Below are 20,765 nucleotides of genomic sequence, written 5' to 3'. Positions count from 1 at the left end.
TGATTTTTAGAAAACTTAATTCTAAGAAATTTTCAAGTAAAATTTTAAAAAAATATTTTGTTCTTTTTATTCTCTCTCTCTCTCTCTCACACACACTAAATATTGAAGCTAGTGGCATTAGCTGACATTGGCCTTGAACTTGTGATTCTCCTGCCATAGCCACCCGAGTTGCTGGGATTACAGATGTGCGCCACCATTCCCAGCAAATACTTTATTTTGAAAATGAAATTGTACTGTGATGAATTTTTTAAAAATTATTTATTTTTTAATTGTAGTTGGACACAATACCTTCATTTATTTACTTTTATGTGGTGCTGAGGATTGAACCCTAGGTGAGCACTCTACTGCTGAGCCACAATCCCAGCCCGTGAATTTTTAATTAATTAATAAAATACTGTTATAATTCTAGGTGGAAGTCACATCAGTCTGAGTTTGAATTTACAGACTTGTTTAAACTCTTAAAATATATAATTAAGGGCTGGGGATATAGCTCAGTTGGTAGTGCTTGCCTCCCATGCACAAGGCCCTGGGTTCAATCCCCAGCACCACAAAAAACAAACAAACAAAAAACCCCAAAATCCCCCAAACATAATTAAATATAATTAAATACCTCATAGTAAAATTATAGGTATTAATTTAATGGTGCATAATATATCTAAGATTAGTTGTCTTTAAAAATACTTTTTTTAGTTGTAGATGTGATTTTATTTATTTATTTATTTATTTTTTGTGCTGAGAATTGAACCCAGTGCCTCACATGTACTAGGCAGATACTCTACCACTGAGCTAAAACCCCAGCCCCTAGTTGTATTTTTTAAGTTTTTTTTTTTTTTAAGCTGTAGATGGACACAATATCTTTATTTACTTTTATGTATTGCTGAGAATTGAACCCAGTGCCTCACATGTGTGAGGCAAGCACTCTACCACTGAACTACAGCCCCAGCCCAGTTCTGTGTTTTAACTTTGAACATTAAGTTTATCTAAAAATATTGCTAATATGCTGTTGGAGTATGTAGATCTTTTCGATGCATTTTACTTTTAATTATGTTAGATTTGTCTATCAGTATTAATATAAACTCATTCCAAGATGGGTTATGTTACTTACACTAATTAATGTATAAATAACATAGTGTAAGTAATTTTAGCATGTTAGAATTTCACTAAACTGCTTGTAAATGATTGAATAAACATAAAATTCTAGTTGCTGGTTTTATTGCAAATTTTCATTTGGTTTACAGACTGCCACTGTAAACATGTAAATTTGTCAAAGGACTAGATGAGATTTTGGTAAAACAACATCAAAATACCTAAAGCAAATACTTGGACTTTTCTTTTTGATACTGGGGATTGAACCCAGGGGTGCTTAACTGAGCCACATCCTCAACCTTTTTTATTTTTTATTTTGAATCAGGATCTCACTAAGTTGTAATCCTCCTACCTCAAGCCTCCGCAGTGGCTCGGATTACAGGCATGCGCCATAGCAGTCAATGCTGCAGCCTGGCTGGCTGGGCAATATAACCCTGTGTGTGTGGGGGGGTAACGAGCAACTTGTGTAGATTGATACAGCAGGAGTAGGAGCCGTTTATTGTAGGACAGGAGGGGTATATATTCCACACAGCTTATCTAATTAACATAAACTAGATACAGCAGTCAACCAATAAGGAATCTCCACACTTAATGGCTCGCTGGCGTTACTTCACAAACCACTCCCTCTGGCATAATGCCAGGTGCCATCTTGACTTGTTTACAGACTCTAACATTTCCCCCTTTTGTTTAATTTAAATAACGACCATAGTGGTTTTTACACAAACACCATAAATAATCTGCTACAAGCAGAAGGGGAGGATACAAAATGCCACAATACCAAGCCAATTGATGGCTCCATGCAAGAAGCCCTTGGAAAAATTATACCAGCAATGACACCGTTAGCAAAGATACCGAGTTACAATTTGTTGTAGATTACAGTTTGTTGTCTCAGTCCAGGTAACGCAGTGTCTCAATAGATTAACTCACAGTCCAGGTAAATCACAGTCCAGGTAAGTTCTGCAGGCAGGTAGCTTGATCCGAAGTCTCATCTGGTTTTCAGCAACACTGGAAATTCTTCCATCCTCATCCTCACCGGCACTGGGACGAAGGCAGGAACTAGCTTCCAGGTGTGGGAGAACCATTGTAGTTACTGGCCTTGGAAACCATCAAACTTCAGGGACTCGGGCCGTCTTCCGCCTGCAGAGTCCCGGGCAGCCCCAGATGGCCCCGGAGAGAGTCCAGGGAGTGTCCTGGACTCCCGGGGAGAGTCCCAGGGAGCGTCCCGTACTCAAACTTCAAACTGCCACCGGGCACAGGGAGCAAGAGCCCGCGAGACTGTGCCTCCAGGTCAGGTTTGGATTTGGGCTCTCGCAGTGTTTATTGTAGGACAGGAGGGGTATATATACATTCCACAGCTTATCTAATTAACATAAACTAGATACAGCAGTCAACCAATAAGGAATCTCCACACTTAATGGATCGCTGGCGTTACTTCACAAACCACTCCCTCTGGCATAATGCCAGGTGCCATCTTGACTTGTTTACAGACTCTTAACAAGTCAATACTGAACTTTTCAATTAAATTTGAAGCACCACAGTTTAAGATGTGGACATGAGTCTTAGCAAAGTCTGAATGTGTTTATGTATTATGTCTTGTTATCCTAAAAATAAAAAATATAAAAAGTTATTCTGTATTTCAGACTTTTAACAAAATTAATTTATTTTATTTTTTTTGGTACTGAGGATTGAATCTAGGGGTGCTTAACCACTGAGCCACATGCCCCAGCCCTTTTTTGTACTTTATTTAGAGACACAGACTCGCTGAATTGCTTAGGGCTTCACTAAGTTAGTTGCTGAGGCTGGCTTTGAACTCGAAATCCTCCTGCCTCAGCCTCCTGAGCCACTGGGATTACAGGTGTGTGCCACAGGGCCTGGCTAGATTTATGACATTAATCCATAGCCACCTGATAATAAATTTGCTTTAAGGGATTGCATTTTAAAGTTATTTATATTTGCAGTTCAACTTATTTTTTTGGTCCTGGGGATTGAGCCTAGGAGCTCTTGACCACTGAGCCACATCTTCAACCTTTAAACCTTTTTGAATTTAGATTTTTGAGACAGGGTCTCACTAAGATGCGAAGGCTGGTTTCAAACTTGTCATCTTTCTGCTTTAGTCTCAGCCTCTGAGTCATTGGGATTATAGGTGCACCACCATGTCCAGCTTCATTTTCTTTCAATTTATATATTAAATCCTGTTAAGGGCAACTGCTATGTCTGGATGCTAAAGAGAGAGAAGCCTTGACTGGTAATTTTAAAAGAGAAAAATTAACATTGTAAAAAAAGCAGATTTATATGAACTATGTAAACATTAACATATTTGTAACCATTGCCATAGCAGGCAGTAACTTTTTGTCTATTTTGTAATAGGATTATTGATTTATTTATTTAGTTAGTAGGATTGAATCCAGGGGGTACTTGACCACTATTCTACATTCTCAGCCCTTTTTATTATTTAATTTGAGACACGTTCTTGTTAAATGCCCAGACTGGCCTCAAACTCAGATCTTCCTGCGTTGTTGGGTTTATAGATATGTACCATGCCTGGCTCTGGCAATAACTTTAAGTAAATAGCTTGACTGAGGTTTTCAAACTGTTTTGATTAGATAACTAGCAATTTCTAGAAGAGGTGGAAGCAGTTAAGGCTCTTCAAGACTCTTTTTAAACAGAATTTTAAGATGTATGACTTACTGTATATAAAAGTAAATTGATCTGACTGGTTGTTTGATGCTATTCAGTCTTATAATTCTGACTTTGCATGCTCTTGAAAAGCAAAGTTGTTTTTTCCGATTGTGCATTTGTGTGTGTGGGGAAGTTCTGAGTATTAAATTTAGGGTATGCCTTGTGCACATTAGGCAAAGTGTTTTACCTCTGAACTATATCCCTAGCCCATGCAACTAATTTTTTGGTTTTCTACTTTATATATGTAAACCTTTCCAAGACCCCAAATATCTAAAATTCTAAATATAGGGCTAAAAAAACAAGTAATGTCCACAGATAAAAATCTGTGAATAAGGGATTTGGTTTCCCAAATTCTTATATAATGTACTTTTAAATTTAAGATGTGTTCACATTGTATTTATCAGTAAACTAAATTTAAGTGTATATGTATAATACAGGGCTTCTTAGGGAAAAAAAAATGTTAACATTTTGACTTAGGCCCCTCTCCAATTCTAGTAAAGCCTGTGTAAAAATAAAAATGATGTAGGTGGACAGATGGCTGGTGGTTAGGGGTGTGTTGGAGTCCTGGTGTGCTGCACCCCGATGGACAGTCTGTTCTGAAAGCTTACATTTTGTGCTTGTTTCTACAAGTTCTCTCTTTAGGCAATTAAAGTGCTTGGCTGTTTAAGAACTTCTTGAAGTGTATGCATTTCCAAAACACTATTTCAACACTTTTACAAGGTGTTAAAGTCTAAAGCCCAGCCCACTAAAAGTTTAATGCCCTGTACAGATTGTTAATGACAGATTTAGTATATGATCCTTTTTCTAATTGTAAAGCTTTCAAAAGGGGTAGAACATTTGGCCTGGTGGAAAGGGCCATTTTAAATTCTTGGTGTCTATTATAGAAAAAGCCTGAGGGCAGGTAGATGTGCTGTGGATACTCTTTAGGGTAAGAAGTCATTTATTTATACCTTTGGTTGTTTGTGCCTGCTCCATCCCCATTTCTGGGATTATATTAAACACTTTGGCCAATTACACCACTATTCTGGAGGAGAGCAAGAGTTTCTTCGAAGGAATTGTATTCTCTATGGGCTTGGGGATATATTGAAGTCATAGGTAGTGTGCTTTTGCATTTAATCATATTAATTATAGCATATAGCATATCATGTCCCCGATTGTTGTGATAGGCATAGTTTAACCTGTCACTTTTAAAATGTAACAATATGTAACTTCTTTGTTTCTTTCTTCTTGTGGTCCTGGGGTTGAAACCCAGAGCCCTGTGCTTGCTTAGGCAGGTATGTAACATTTTGTTAAATGTGTGTGACATAGTTACTGATGTTTTAAGGGAAAATATGTGCAACAACTAGGTCAAAAAACTTTTAATTAAAAGACGAATATCTAACTCTAGTTTTAAGGTTATTTTATCAAGGTAACAGCAATAACAATGTGGAGCCTTCAAAATGACTTCCCAGTCAAGTGATGTTCTTTTCTCTTTTTAGCTGGTACTGGTGATTGAACCCAGGGCTTGGCACATGCCAGGCAAGTGCTCTAGCGCTAAGCTACATTCTAGCCCACAGGGAAATTCTTGAAACATGGTTGGATGTATTGGATCTTTTATTGTCAGTGGAGACATTTGTCTTAATCATTATTTCATGATGGGTGGGTGAGGCTGGAAGTTTGTTTTCCTTGAAATGACCCACTCTGTGCTGATATGATCTCCTTGGGCCTCCTGTTTAAAATGTGGGGATACATTAGATAATTTCTAGTTTTCTCCTGGAGATAGGGATTTGTACTGTTAGGATTATATTGTACAGTTTGCATGAAGATCTGTGTAAGTAGTCTTTTCTTACATAGAAGCCAAGTAGTTGACATCTGAAAGAAAAGAAAGGTAAAAATAAATACCATAGACATTGGAGTTTGAATTTGGCTTTTATTTATTGCTTTTTGGTTAAAATAATCCCTTGAGGCTGGTGTGCTTTACTACCAGTGATGTAAACTTATCTTACTTTTCTTTCAAAAGCTATATGTCCAGCCTTTGTTTTTTGAGACAGGTCTCAATTTGAGTCTGGTCACAAATATGCTTTTCTGTCTCAGCCTTCTGAGTTGCTGACATTGCAGGTATGCACCACCACACCTATCTTGAGGCTGTTTTAAATCTGTAAAGTGAGAATCTTAGAGTTGCCTCCCACCTTTGGTATAAGGGAACAATGAAATTGTATTTGAAGTGCCCGGCACAGCTTTTTTTTGGTTGTCGATGGACATTTAACCAATTAATTAATATGTGGTACTGAGAATCAAACTCGGTACCTCACACATGTTAGGCAAGCACTCTACCACTGAGCCACAATCCCAGCCTACCTGTCAGTCTTTATCCATTAGAAGTCAATTGAATAAATGATAACTTATTACAGATATTTCACTTCCAGTTGAAATTTTAAAAATTTATTTCAACCACAATTACAATTTAACAATAATCTAGAAATGATTAATCTTCCTGGATGCTGCTGACCTTTGTCTTGCTTGTTAGAAGATGCAGCCTTTGGGGCTGTGATTGTGGCTCAGCCTAGAGTGCTTGCCTAGCACGTGCGAGGCCCTGGGTTTGATCCTAAGCACCACATAAATATAAATAAATAAATAAAGGTATTGTGTCCAACTACAATTAAAAAATAAATATTAAAAAAATATGTAGCCTTTGATTTATAGCAACTCTGTGTCAGAATTGGTATAAATGCAAATTACAAAGAATTGTCATCCTAATGTAACTAATGAAAGAAAGATTCTGTGAGTGAACACTACAGTAAATTTTATTAATACATACACATTAAATTATGGAACAAGATTTTTGTTTAAAGTTCTACTCTGGTTATTGCAGAAAAATGAATCTAAATGTGTAGTCCTTCCTAGGCAAGGGAAGAAGATGGAATTTTGTCTAATGTAACAATCTGAAACATATCTAATTTTTCTGCTGTATAGGAAAGGTAATGTGGTTGAAGACTGAAAAGTATTAAGGCCTCTTTACTACTAGTATTGTAAACTTAAAACATTTCTTTTTTCTTAAAGGGGGGGGGAGAGAATCTTTTTTTTTTTTTGTAGATGGACACAACACAATGCCTTTATTTTTGTGGTGCTGAGAATCGAATCTGGGTCCCGCCTGTGCTAAGCAAGCGCTCTACCGCTGAGCCACAGTCCCAGCCCAAAATTACTTTTCTTTAAAAAAAAAAAAAAAAAAAAAAAAAAAAAAAATATATATATATATATATATATATATATATATTTAGTTGTAGATGGATACAATACCTTTATTTTATTTATTTTTATGTGGCGCTGAGGATCAAACCCAGTGCTTCTCATGTGAGGCAAGCTCTCTACCACTGAGGTACAACCCCAGCCTTTTCTTTTAAAATGTGGGGATACATTAGATAATGTCTAGTGTTTTCTTCTTCATGGTACTAATAAGCCCGGAGTTTGATTTTAATGGAATTTACCATTTGTGAAGATAGTGACTTGTAGATTTTTTGAGAGTAGGAAAAGCAGAAATTTCAATAGTACTAAATTCTATGCTGATCATTTTGCTTCAAGAATCACCTATGGCCAGCTGTGGTGGTGCATGCCTATAATTCCAGTGGCTGGGGAGGCTGAGGCAGGAGGATCACGAGTTCAAAGTTAGCCTCAGCAATGGCAAGGCACCAAGCAACTTAGTGAGACCCTGTCTCTGAATAAAATACAAAATAGGGCTGGAGATGTGGCTCAGTGGTCAAGTGCCCCTGGGTTCAATCCCTGGTACCCACCCCCCCCCAAAAAAAAAAAAAAAAAAAACAAAAAAAAAAAACCACCTAGCTTATTTCATCTTTCTCTGCACCAATGCCACACCTCTCCCAATTATTTTGAAACAAATTCAAGATGGCAAGCATTTTTTTTTTTTTTTTTTGGCAAGCATTTTTATATCCCTAAATTATTTATTATACATCTCTAAATGATAAGGACTTCAAAAACTATAGATAGTACAATAGATTTCTTGATTTAAAAAATTAGTTAATTCACTATTACATATTAAAAACCACACTAATTCATTTATCAAATATTCCAGTTTTTTTTTTTTCTGGTTGTCTAGTTATTTCTTTACCTTTGTTTTAGTTAATTCAAATTGGGATTTAAGTAAGTTCCCTACATTGTAATTGGTTGATGAGGCCATAAAGTTTATGTGTGTTTGTGTTAGATGGGGTCTTGCTGTGTTTCCCAGGCCAATCTCTAACTGGGATTGAGGAATCCTCCTCTCAGCCTTTGGAGTATTGAATAGCTAGACTATGGTGCCTGGCTGGGTCTCTTCTCTTTTAAAAAATCAATTTGTTAAAAACTTTAGGTGTGTGTTTGTACAGGAGTTTCCAGGGTCTGGATTACTCAGGGGCACTTTGCCACTGAGCTGCATCCTCAGCCCTTTTTATTTTTTATTTTGAGATAGGGTATCATTAAGTTACTGAGGCTGGCCTTGAACTTGGGATCCTGACAATAGCCTTCCTAGTTATTGGGATTACAGGCATGTGCCACTGTATCTGGCTGCTCAGTGTTTTTAAAGTGTCTCTAAATATTGTTTAGTTGTTGATGGAACCTGTATTTTTTATTTCTTCATTTATATGTGGTGCTGAGAATCAAACCCAGTGCCTCACTCATGCTAGGCAAGCACTGTACCACTGAGCTACAACTCCATCCTACTGAAGTGTCTTTTAATATGTATCTTTGTCATCAGAGGACACTGTAGGTCTATAGACATGATCATTTTCAGGACTAGTCTTTTGTTCTTGTTTTGGGTGAACGGAATAACCCCGATCCTTACACATGATAAGCACATGCTCTGCAACTGAGCTGTAGTCTCAGTCCCCCCTTTTTACTTTAATTGATAAATGTGATATAGGTGAGAAATGGAAAATTTTTAATGTGTTGGCTGAGCTTTTATTTACTAATGGAAGTAATGGGTTAATGTGGGCCAGTTCAAGTTTAGGGAAATATTGAAAGAGATGGGGAAGTATGTTGCTTTAAGTGAAAGGTTTTTCTTTATTCTTTGGTATAAACATACATGATCCATTTCACTAGAAGGTAAGAGTTTATTAAGTAGGAAAAATTGCTATTAGAGCTTGGTAAGGTAGCATTGCATCTGTATTGTGATTTTTGTAGGGAAAAGGGTTATTTGCAAAGTCTAGTTCGATTATATCTCAGAAGAGAGTTGTGTTGCCTAGGTGGACATTTGAATCAACCTTATCTTCCTTCTTAATTTCTTGGCACATGAGTGTTCTTTAATTACATGAAACAGAATTTCCATATTGATTTTTCTGGTGAGCAGTAATGATTGCTTGCTTATTTTATTTGCTTGATTATATAAAACATTAAAATTGCAAATGTAAAACATGTGGGCTGTTAAAACTACTTCTTGGAAACGTTCTTCACACTTTCAGGTAGTGAGATTATTGTAGTTTTTAAAGTTGATGAGAAGGTGGTATAATTTGATAATCAGCCACAACTTTCCCACTTACAAAAACACATCCAAAGATCTGCCTTGGATATGAACCACATCTACTTAGCAGTAATTTGAAATAAAAAGTGTTATGTGGAGATACTCCTATATTTGAAATAGAGCAATTTTAACAGTTTTGTCAGCTTAAATCTCCTCTTTTTTCAGGTAGAGTTAAATTAGTGATGGCTATTTCTATGTGGAAAATAAATATTCTATTAAAAAAAAAAAAAAACTTGGCTGCTTGATCTTTAGGTGTCTTTGACAAAAAGAAATAAAACATAAGTAGCCTTGCCAAGTTTTAGGTTAGCTCTGTTCTCCACATAGATGAAGATAATAAGGCATGGAGTTTTTTTTTTTTCTTTATTATTTTTGGTTCTTTAGATTGAATCCAGCTCTCTCATTTTACCATTTCTTTATGGTAAAAACTTATAAACCATAATGACAGTGCATTGTTATCCCTCTTTAATGATACATATATATACATATATATATATATGTAACTATATATATGTAACTATATATATGTAACTATATATATGTGAATTTACATGTAATCTCAATTTTATAGTAGCCAAATTAAGAAGTAAAAGAGGGCTAGGGATGTAGCTCAGTGATAGAGCGCTTGACTATCCTGCATGAGGCCCTGGGTTCAATCCCTAGTACCACAAAAAGAAAAAAAAGAGACAAGTGATGGGAGACTGAGGCAGGAGGATCGCAAATTCAAGGATAGCCTTGGCAACTTAAACCTAACTCAAAGTAAGAAAGGGCTGGGGATGTAGTTTAGAGATAGAGCACCCTGGGATTAATCTCCTCCAATTCTGCCCACCCCCCCTGCAAAAAAAAAAATAAAGATTTGTACAACCCAATACATGTAAAGTAGGAATCTTTGAACATGTGAACAGTATAATAAATCAAGAAATTTTGCTGTTTTTGGTACTGAGTTTCAAATCCATTTTGTGTTTTACATTTACAGAACAACTTAGAGTAGACACATTTCAGGTGCTCAGTAACAAATTGAAGATATATGGTTTTTAAAATCACTATTAAAAATGTTGGTATTTACTGGAAAAAAGTGTAATGTAATGATATTTATAAAATTTGAACTATGAAATATGAGAATGATTAATTTTCAGTGTGATAAATACCTTAAAAGTTATATATATCTCCTTTATTCACTGGTTATCACCCTAGTTTTTAAGGAAGTTGTGTAATTTGCTGTATTGTGTTAATGTTAGACTTTTCAAAGAACTATATGTGTGAGTCATACAGGCAATGAAGCTTTTATTTAAATAGTAACTTTCTCTGCTGTTAAATTACTGGTATTTCTGTGGTTGGTTGAAATACTGGTGGTGACTTTTGTTGAAAGGCACATTTTTCAGATAAAATCTCAGTGAAGGCTACAGAAATCTTTTGCCTATTCAGGGATTAAGAATTTGTATACTCTTCAGCTTTTTGAAAAATATTAAATTATTTCAATTTTCTCCCTAGTACTGGGGATTAAACCCAGGGATACTATGCCACTGAGCTACATCTTAGCCCTCTTTATTATTAGTATTATTTTGAGAGGGGATCTTGCCAGATTGCTGAGACTGGCCTTGGATTTATGATCCATCCTGCCTCCACCTCCCACGGTGCTGGGATTATAGGTGTGCACAACCTCAGCCAGTTTAAATGTTAAAAAGGAATTATATTAGTGGGATACTATGTGATATGTCTATACATGCCCACATTGTGTGATGTTTAAATCAAGTAAAGTTTACCTCCTCATTTACCATTTCTTTATGGCAAAAACTTACAAAATTATTTTTTCTAGCTTTTTGAAAAATCACATTGTTGTTATCTGTAGTCACCTTATTCTTCAACTGTAAGTTTTCACAGTGTTCCGTCTTCCCATCTTGCATGTATCCTATGCAAGTGTAAGAATTTTGACTATACCCCGGCTTTGAAGGAACTGTTAGTCTCTCCAGAGAAAGATGTGGTAACTGGAACTATAGATCAGTGTTAGAGCATGTGCTTAACATGCTTGAGGCCCTGGGTTTGATGCCCCATACCCCCTCAAAAAAAAAAAAAAAAAAAAAAAAAAAAAAAAACTGAAGACAATGACAACAACAACAAAACTAAAACAAAAACTGGGCTGGGCCCCCTGGTGCATACTGTAATCTCAATCTCAGTTGTTTGGGAGACTGAAGCAGGATGATTGCAAGTTCAAAGCCAGCCTCAGCAATTTAGCAAGGCTCTAAGGTACTCATTGAGACCCTGCCTCTAAATAAAATACAAAATAGGGCTGGGGATGTGGCTTAGTTGGCGAGTGGCCCTGAGTTAAATCCCTGGTACATATATACAGAGAACTAGGAACAGTGACATGTACCTGTAGCACCAGATATTTGGGAGATGGAGGCAAGAGTATTGCTTGTGTGTCTAGTAGATGATTGAGGTAAGATTGGTCAACATAGTAAGACTCTGTCTTTGCTGAATTTTTTCTTTTTCTTTTCTCTCTCTCTCTCTTTCTTTTTTGAGGTGCGGAGCTGGGGGTAGAATTCAAGGCCCTATGTATGCTGGGCAAACACTGTTCCACTGAACTGTACCTCCAGTCCCACTGAGACCCTGTCTTAGAAATGATAGTGTATGAAAGTAAGTATCAGTGATAAGAGTAACACATATAATGTGTATCTTTTCTTGGGCTCTACCAGTCCTGGCTTCAGTTGAATTTCCATCCTTATATTTATGGCTGCCAACTTCTACAAAGCTGAAGATAATAAGGCATACAGTTTATTTTTAAATTTTTGATGCTTTAGATTGAATCCTGTTCTCTCTCATACTAAGCACATACTCTACCACTGAATTATATGCCCAGCCAAGGTGTGCAGCTTTGAAAGATAAATATATTTCTGTTTTAGCTTAGGGGATTACAACATGCATGTTGTTCCCATGGAGATCTAGGAGCTGGGGATGATGGAAGAATCACCTTAAATTCTCACTTAAAACTGTAATGTTAAGGGACTGAATAATTGCCTATTTTGAATTGGGCAATCTGTTAACCACTGGAGTGTATAACACTGAATAAGATAGAAGTAATTTTTCCCTTAGGGGACTTGTCTTGTTAATTAGATCTCACTGTCGTCCACTCCACCCCTACACCCAGTTTAAATCAGTGTGTGTACAAGTATGTGCATATGTATGTAGTCACATTCTCCTCCCCTATCCCGAGATTTTATTTAAGGAAGTCTGTGTTGGGGGTCCTAGAATCTGCACTTTAAGCAAGCTTGTGGTGATTCTTTTTTTTGGTACCAGGGATTGAACTCAGGGGCAATTAACCAATGAGCCACATTGCCAGCCCTTTTTATATTTTATTTAGAGACAGGGCCTCGATAAGTTGCTGAGGCTGGCTTTGAACTTGTGATCTTCCTGCCTCAGCCTCCCAAGATGCTGGGATTACAGGTGTGAACCACCACACTGGACTCATTTTTCTTTTTTGATGGAACCCCTTTACCAGTGAGTTACATCCCCAGACATTTTACTTTTAAATTTTGGGACACGGTCTTACTAAGTTGCTCAGGTTGGTCCCAAGTCCCTGGAATTACAGGCATGTGTGCCAGCTCTTGTGATGATTTTAATCAAATGTAGGCTGTCCTTAGACCACACTTGCAGTGACTTGCTTTGTAGTTGAGGAGACTGCATACTGTCTTTTCCTTTGCATGAATCTAGTATTCAGTTTACTATAATCTGGCATCCCCCTTTAACAATTACCTGGGGCCTCTGTCAATCCAATAGGTATGATTCAGTTTTTCACAGGAATCTACTTACTCAATCTCAAGATTGCTGTATATCCTTTCTATTTTTATTGATCTTCCTTAAGGCTGACTTAAAATGTGTGATTTCTTTTGCTGGACTGTAAAACCTGGGGGGAGCTGATGGTTAGACTATAATGGATTATTTCCCTTTTAATAATTTGTTTTATTATAAAACACAGGAGCTAAAAGAAGCTAGCTCCATGATTCTACCAGCCAGAGTTTATTGCTGTATGTTGTTGGTGCTGTGTCTCTCTTCCTTATTAAGTTTGGGGATATGTGTATGCGCGCGTGCACACATGTATGTGAAAAACTTTATCCTGCTCAAGAATATTTTTTATTGCACTAAAACTCATTTTTAAATGAGATTGTATTCTATGTTCATTTTTGTAATGTCGGGGCTATTTTTTTGTACTGGGTATTGAACCCAGAGCCTTATGCATGCAAGGCAAACGCTATACTACTGAGTACACCCTTAGCCCTCGAATGTTTGGATTTTTTTTTTTAATGCATACTATCATGAAATGTGTTCATTATTCTTTCACATTTGTAATGTCTCCATTGGATTTTGTTATATATATTATAATTTAGTGAATCTCTTTTTACCTGGGTCTCTAGATTCTTCCTAGTTTTCCCTGTTTATAAGATAAATCTTTGAGCATGTTACATAAGGAAATGATGTAAGAATGAATCCTTGAATTATAGGTAATACCTCTTGTCAGAGGATTTGGTAAGACATTGCCAAATCAGCAATGAGGCAAAGTTATACCAAGTAGCAGTGGTCCGTTAATACTCCTACTTAGAGTATTAACCTTCTCAAAATTGAAGTTGATTTTTTTTAAAGAGCTAATTCTTAACTGTATAAAATAAGAAGGGATAGATATAACTACCTTGTAACAGTATTGTATTTATCCAAACTGAACAAATTCCTCTGGGGCATTTGAGCTGGAATAACGGTTTGTAGCCAGTAGGGAGTGCCACCAAGTGGCAGGTCAGAGAGTCCACATTGTACTGCTCTTCGTCTCTACATGGTATGGCTTTTTATTTGAGAATGAGCAGTTCAAATGTAGACCTTGTATTCCAATCCTTGGCATAAGAAAATTAGGCAAAGAGGAACAATATACAAGTTAGGCTTGTCTTTCTCCTCCTGCCTTCAGGCTTGTTAGCAGTGTTAGCTCACTGTCTGAGCCTCAGTATCTTTCATCTATGAAGTGGGAAAGAGTCCCACTTGATTCTTATAAATGTTGGTAGAAAGAAAGGGGTGAGACAGAGAAATAAGATAAAGAAAATGTACTTTCAATACTTGAAGTTGATTTGAATGAAAGGTTCCAAGGCTTGCGTTGGAATTTCACATGAAATAACTAGATTCACAGTAACTGAATGCCTGTGTATACAGTTTTCATAAACTCTCAAAGCAGAGGAGTAGTTCAGTTTTTAATATAATTGTCTTCCTTCTTCCTTTCTTGGTGTAAATATACAGGTTGAGTTGAGGTTGATGATCTCTTATTTGGTTGGTGGTTTTTTGGTTGGTGTTTTTTTTTTTTTTTTTTTTTGGTGGTGGTACTGGGGATTGAACCCAGGGCCTGCCTTATGCATGCGAGGCAAGCACTCTACCAACTGTACTATATCCCTAGCCTGAGGATCCCTTATTTGAAGTGTTTGGGACCAGGAATGTTTTAGATTTAGGACTTTTTAAAATTTTAGAATATTTGTATACATACATAATGAGTTATCTTGGGTAGGGGACCCAGGTCTAAACACAAAATTTGGTTTTCATATATACCTTATATACATAGATTGAAAGTAATTTTATATAATATTTTCAGTACATTTGTTTTGACTGATCCGTCACATGAGGTCAGATGTGGAAATTTCCACTTTTGGTGTCGTGTTAGGTGCTTAGTGCTCAAAAAAAAAAAAAAAATTAAGATTTTGAAGTGTTTCAGATTTGAGGTTAGAGATGCTCCACCTGAATAACTTTGTCCATTTAATTTGAATAGTAGATTGTAGTATGTAAATTATGACTGTTAGGTTTAAAGCCAAGAGGTGGGCTGGGGATGTAGCTAAGTGGTAGAACACTTGGGTTTGATCCTCAGCACCACATAAAAATAAATAAAGATATTGTGTCCATCTACAACTTAAAAAAAAATTAAAGCCAAGGGGTAAAGTGAAAATTTTGCTTAGGATTAGCATATCTTTTTACCTTGAATATAACTTGCAATTTGTTCTTTAAAAAAAATACTCTTTTTCATTTATTTTTCATATGTGGTGCTGAGGATTGAACCTAGGGCCTTGCACGTGCTAGGCGAGCGCTCTGCTGCTGAGCCACAACCCCAGCCCGCAATTTGTACTTTTCACTGAGTTTTTTTGATGTGGTCATGTTGTTGGTTGGATTATAAGTGAAATCGTTAAGACTTAGTATGGTTAAGAGGACACACTTCTTCAGAGCCAGAATGCCCAGAGGTGGATTCTGACCCTGTCACTAATAAGCTTGTGTACACAAACAAATTAAACTACTTCTGGCTTTGTTTGCTACTCTATACAATTCTGTGAAAGTTAAATAAGAATAAACAAAGCTTTTTTTTTTGTTTGTTTATATTCTTTTTTACGCCTGTTGTCAATTTTACCAGTGGAAGAAAAGATGGAAATATCAAAGACTTTCAGTAAAACCCTGGTAACCTAAAATTTGAATTAGAAATAATCAGCATTAAATGCATGTTTTATTTTTGTTCCAAACAAATTGCATTTCCTAGCCCTGGCTTTGAAGCAATGACCAATCCAATAGGATGAACAACTCTAGTGACAAGATTATAGGTTCTGTATACTTCTAGCATACAGAAGTATACTGTATACTTCTAGCATACAGAAGTATACTGTATACTTCTAGCATACAGAAGTATACTGTATACTTCTAGTGCTCCATAGATAAAACTGATTGCAGATGGGGGCAAAGGATGTAAAAGTTTAACCTGAAATATCATAGCAGAAAGCAAAATAGCCCTCAAATTGTAGTCATGTAGAAAGATGTCGGAGGCAACACAAAGAGGCCATTTACTGGCCAAAGATGGGGGAGGTTGAGCATCAAAAAGAATTAGAGCAATAGGTTAATATATACAGTATTTATGAGTCTGTGATTTCATGAAACAGAAAAAAAACTAAAATACTTGATTACCTTTGGACAATGCCAGGACACTAAGTTATATTCTGAAAAGAAAGAATGATGTCTTTGGATCTTTCTTTCTTCAGTACTGGGCATTAAACCCAGGGATAGTCTACCACTGAGCTACATCCCCAGCCCCTTTTATTTTATATGTTGAGACAGGGTCTTGCTATGTTGGTCCTTGCAAAATTGCTGAGGTTAGCCTCATCCTCTGAAATAGCTGGCATTACATGTGTGTGCCACCACATCTGGCTCCTTTTTAATTCTTCTTTTGAGACAGGGTCTTGCTAAGTTGTCTGGGCTGGCCTTGAATTTGTTATCCTGTCTCAACCTCCAGACTTGGTGGGATTACAGGTGTGCATCACTGTGCCTGGCTGGACTCCTTGAAGTTGAGACAGACGAGGATTTGTCCATTAAAGGACAATTAAATATTAATCAATTGAAGGAATTGTATTTGGTGTTATTGAGAGGCAGTGGAAACTGTAGCAGTGGGGCTTTGTTGGAGGACGTAGGTCACTAGAGGCATGCTTTAGAGGGCATGTGTCATCCCTGGCACCTGGTTTACATGTGCTCTTACTTGCTCTCTGGTTCTTGGACACATTGAGAAAGCAGCTTTGCTGTACCATACCCTTCCGCCTTGATGCAATATGTAAAATCCAGAATTAGATAATAGGATTTATTACCTGGGATTACCAAATAGATGGCAAGAAAACAGAGTAGGGAAACTCTTGTATTAAATAAACCTAAAAGACATGTCAGTTTCATGCATATAGGCATCTTGAGATATTGATAAGTATTTTTTCCAATTTATTTATTCATATCAGGCATTTGAGAATAAACATTGAACATCTGATAACAAGGAGTTTCTGGTAATCTCTGTTAGGTACAATAGTAGATTTGTAGTTATGTTGAAATAAGATCCTTATCACAGTTACTTAATTTATTTCAGCATGATCTGATATGTAAATAGGACATGTTGGCCGAGCTGTAAGTATAGAATCAACAAGATCCAGATAAGTGATAATTGAAGCTGGTAATGGATATATGGATGCTCATTTTACTAGTTTTTCTAATTTACCAATTTGAAAATTTATAGAAAATCAAATTCCATCAATTAGTAAACTTTGGTTTGGTACTGAGGACTGAACCCAAGGGCACTTTACCTCTGAGCTTCATCCCCATCCTGTAATTTTATTTTGAGACAGGTCTTGCTAAGTTGCTAATGGTCTCACTAAATTGCTGAGGCTGTCTTTGAACCTGTGATTCTTCTGTCTCAGTCTCCTGAGTGATTGGGATTATTGATGTGAGCCACCATATTCAGCAATTACTAAAGAACTTGAAGATGCTCTTTAGAATCTACATGAGCTTCTCTATTGGCTCTTTATCTTGTAATTAAATCTGCTTTAATAAATAACTTATTGAATTTTTATGGTAACTAATATTCAAGCATGGTTAGGCATTCTGTTTTATTTGTGGTGCTGGGGATGAACTCTAAAATCTTCTGCATGCTAGGCAGGTGCTGTCTCATAGAGCTATACTCCCAGACCCACAGTAAGCCTTTAAAAAAAATAATTTTATCTGTTAGTCTGAGAACTTTAATCCCATTTTTCCCTCGAGAGAAAATCCTTAAATTTCCTTATGATTCCAAATGATTAATCAATTTATAAATAGATTATGTTGGCTTTTTTCTTTAAGTAATGCAACTACTTCAATAATTCAGTTTTTTTCTCCCTCAAACCTAAGTGCAGTAGTTGTTTTTCTCACTTTTATAAGCTGCAAGAAAAACCACTGGAAATGTTTCTTGGTGGCGGATCCATGAATCTTGTGATTTTTTTTTTTTTTCTTTCCCTTCTATATATTATAACAGATTTTATCAATAAAGTGCTTATCAGGTGTCAAGCACTATTCTAGACTCTGAATGCAACAGTGAGCAAGATAGTCTAATTTACTCCCTGTTGTTAAGGAGTATGCAGCCTGCTTATTTGTGTCACAGGTGGAGGTGAAACACTATTTTGTTGATGGTTGAATTGAGCTTTAATAATTTAATAATGTAGTGGAAACAGTCAATTAAAACATCAATATTTATTGTCTTGACTTTTAAATATTTAAATCAAATTTAAATAAAACCTAGTTCTAAAAGCTCAGGTGGGAGGTGGTAGAGAAGTGGGTGATAGTGTTTAACGGTATACAGCCAACTTGATAAGCACAGGTGTGGGGTAGAGTTTCTCAAGTCCTCTCCATAGCAGAAGTTCATATTTTTGTGCTCTGTGAGTACCATTTATGCCATAGGTTGGTTCGTTTTCATGTTGAGTCTTCTGGCTTTTGTACTGATAAGAGTGGAGCAGAGGAATCAGAGGTAAAATTGTGAGATTAGTTTCTGGGCAAATGGAATTCTAGATGTCAGAACACTAACTGTATGGAATTAGTTTTTATGTTTGTCTAAAATGGAACTTGAGAGAATCAGATAATGGAAACTGGACAACCATTTAAGGGAACTAGTTATTCTGGAGTAACTTTAAGTAAATAAATGTTGAATGTACACTTTGAAGAATAAGTAGAAATTCCTTGGAAAATAGAGCTAATGGATTCCTTTTAATGTTACAAAAAGAATATCTTATTTAAAGAATTTCCTGAAAGCCCTGAGAAGTTGATATTTGTTTTTATAATATGAATAATCATCTGCTAATTGACCTCAATTCAGCATGTATATTTATGTGTTTTTTGGGAAAAGTTTTGTACTCCCCAAATTGAGTTTAATAGGGGTGAATACTTAATTTTTTAAAACTATGCTTCCTATCCTTATGGTGTCAGATGCTTGATTAAAATAGATGAGTATTTGCATATGTGTAGCAAATGATTCTTATATCCTTAGTTACCCTGAGTAAATATTTACATAGTGTGAGTAACTTTTATGTCAGCTAAAATAATATATAACAGTTCTGAAATCTGTATGTTGGAACATTTTTTTGTTAGGGTGTACTTTTAAGCTTTTTATAGAAAATTAGTCCCTGTTCCACAGTATTTACAATTATGAACACTTGAGTTATTTTTATACAAATCTCAAACTAGTATTTAATCTGCAAATTCTAAGTAGATGGTGTTTTTTTTTTTTTTTTAAATTTTTTTTATTGTTTTCCTTCCTTAGATTGATACTCCCTTTACCATTTCTTTGGTAGACTGCTCCTTGATGGTTTGCTTTGTTTTGCTTTGTCATAAAAATGATTTCATAGTGGTTCTCCCTTTCCTTATCCTTTTTATGATTGCAAATAGGGTGCCCCTGAATTTGGTTCATCTATATTTTCCTTGGCATTTCAGATGAATAGGTAGCAGCTGCGGCATTTATTCTTTTGCTTTTGGGGAAAGGGAAGAGGCAAAGAACTAGTCTGTGACTTTAGTGTAAACTGGTGTTTTGCTGTGGAACTTGAAAAACATGAATTATTTGACCTGGAAAGGGAAATTCACTGTAGTTTTTAAATTTTATAAGTTGAAGAAGTCTAATTTTTCACTTGATGTCAAATTCCATTGTTAGGGTTTTTTTTTGGGGGTGGTGGTGGTGGTGGTGGTGCTGGGGATTGAACCCAGGGCCTTGTGCATGCTACCAACTGAGCTATATCTCCAGTCAGGGTGTTTGTTTTTTAATATTTTTTAGTTGTCAATGGACCTTTATTTTATTTATTAATACATGGTGCTAAGAATTGAACCCAGTGCTGGACACATGCTAGGCAAGCGCTCCACTGAGCCACAACTCCAGCCCCCTGTTAGATTTTGTTGTTATTTTTATTATTTTATTTTTTAAGATGATATTTAATGTGGTCAGAGAGGCCTGATTCCACAAAATTTTTATTGGTTTTAATAGATAACTAAAACTTCTTACTTACTTCTTACTACTAAGGGGCTATGGGTATGTGGCATCTCTAGTACAGTCTCACATAATTGTATGTGTGAATGTAGGCATTTGGATTAAGGTAGGGTTTCTTAACATTTTTCTCTACTATGGACTCTTGGCAGTCTGAAACCTATACACCTCTTCTTAGGATCTTTTTAAATGTATGAAATATATAGGGATTATAAAGGAAACAAATAACTTTGAAATACAGCTGGCAAGCTTTTTTTCCCCTAAATATTTATTTTTTAGTTTTAGGTAGATACAATATCTTTATTTTACATTTATGTGTTGCTAAGGATCAAACCCAGTGCCTTGTGAATGCTAGGCGAGCACTCTACCACTGAGCTACAACCCCAGCCCCACAGTTAACAAACTTAAAACTCAGTAATATTGTGCTTAATGTTAAGTAACAAGTTCTAGCAATCTTATTTGCATCTTACCGCAGTAAGTGGAGATGATATTTAAAGATTCCCAACAACTTAATGTGACACGAAAATATCTGATTTATATTGATATCAAAATTACATGTATTATAGTTCCATGATTTATTATTACATTCATAATTGAAGACAGTGTTAATTTTTTGTCAGGGGGTAGTGAAAATATGTGATTCTCACCGCTTGTTCCCAATTTTGAGTTCCCTTAATTCTATTCATGTCTTGGCTGTGATCTCAGAATAAA

The 20,765-nt window shown here is 36.1% G+C and overlaps 1 protein-coding gene across 2 annotated transcripts in view; it reads left to right on the top strand.

Moving 5' to 3' along the window:
* The window catches only part of Igf2bp3 (insulin like growth factor 2 mRNA binding protein 3), a 138,063-nt gene that overhangs the window by 24,795 nt on the left and 92,503 nt on the right, over positions 1–20,765 (top strand). The gene's annotated exons all lie outside the window — the stretch shown is intronic.

The sequence above is a fragment of the Marmota flaviventris genome, chromosome 1, assembly GCF_047511675.1.
Source record: "Marmota flaviventris isolate mMarFla1 chromosome 1, mMarFla1.hap1, whole genome shotgun sequence".
In the NCBI taxonomy this organism is placed as follows: domain Eukaryota; kingdom Metazoa; phylum Chordata; class Mammalia; order Rodentia; family Sciuridae; genus Marmota; species Marmota flaviventris.
This window is presented reverse-complemented; position numbering and strand designations above follow the sequence as displayed.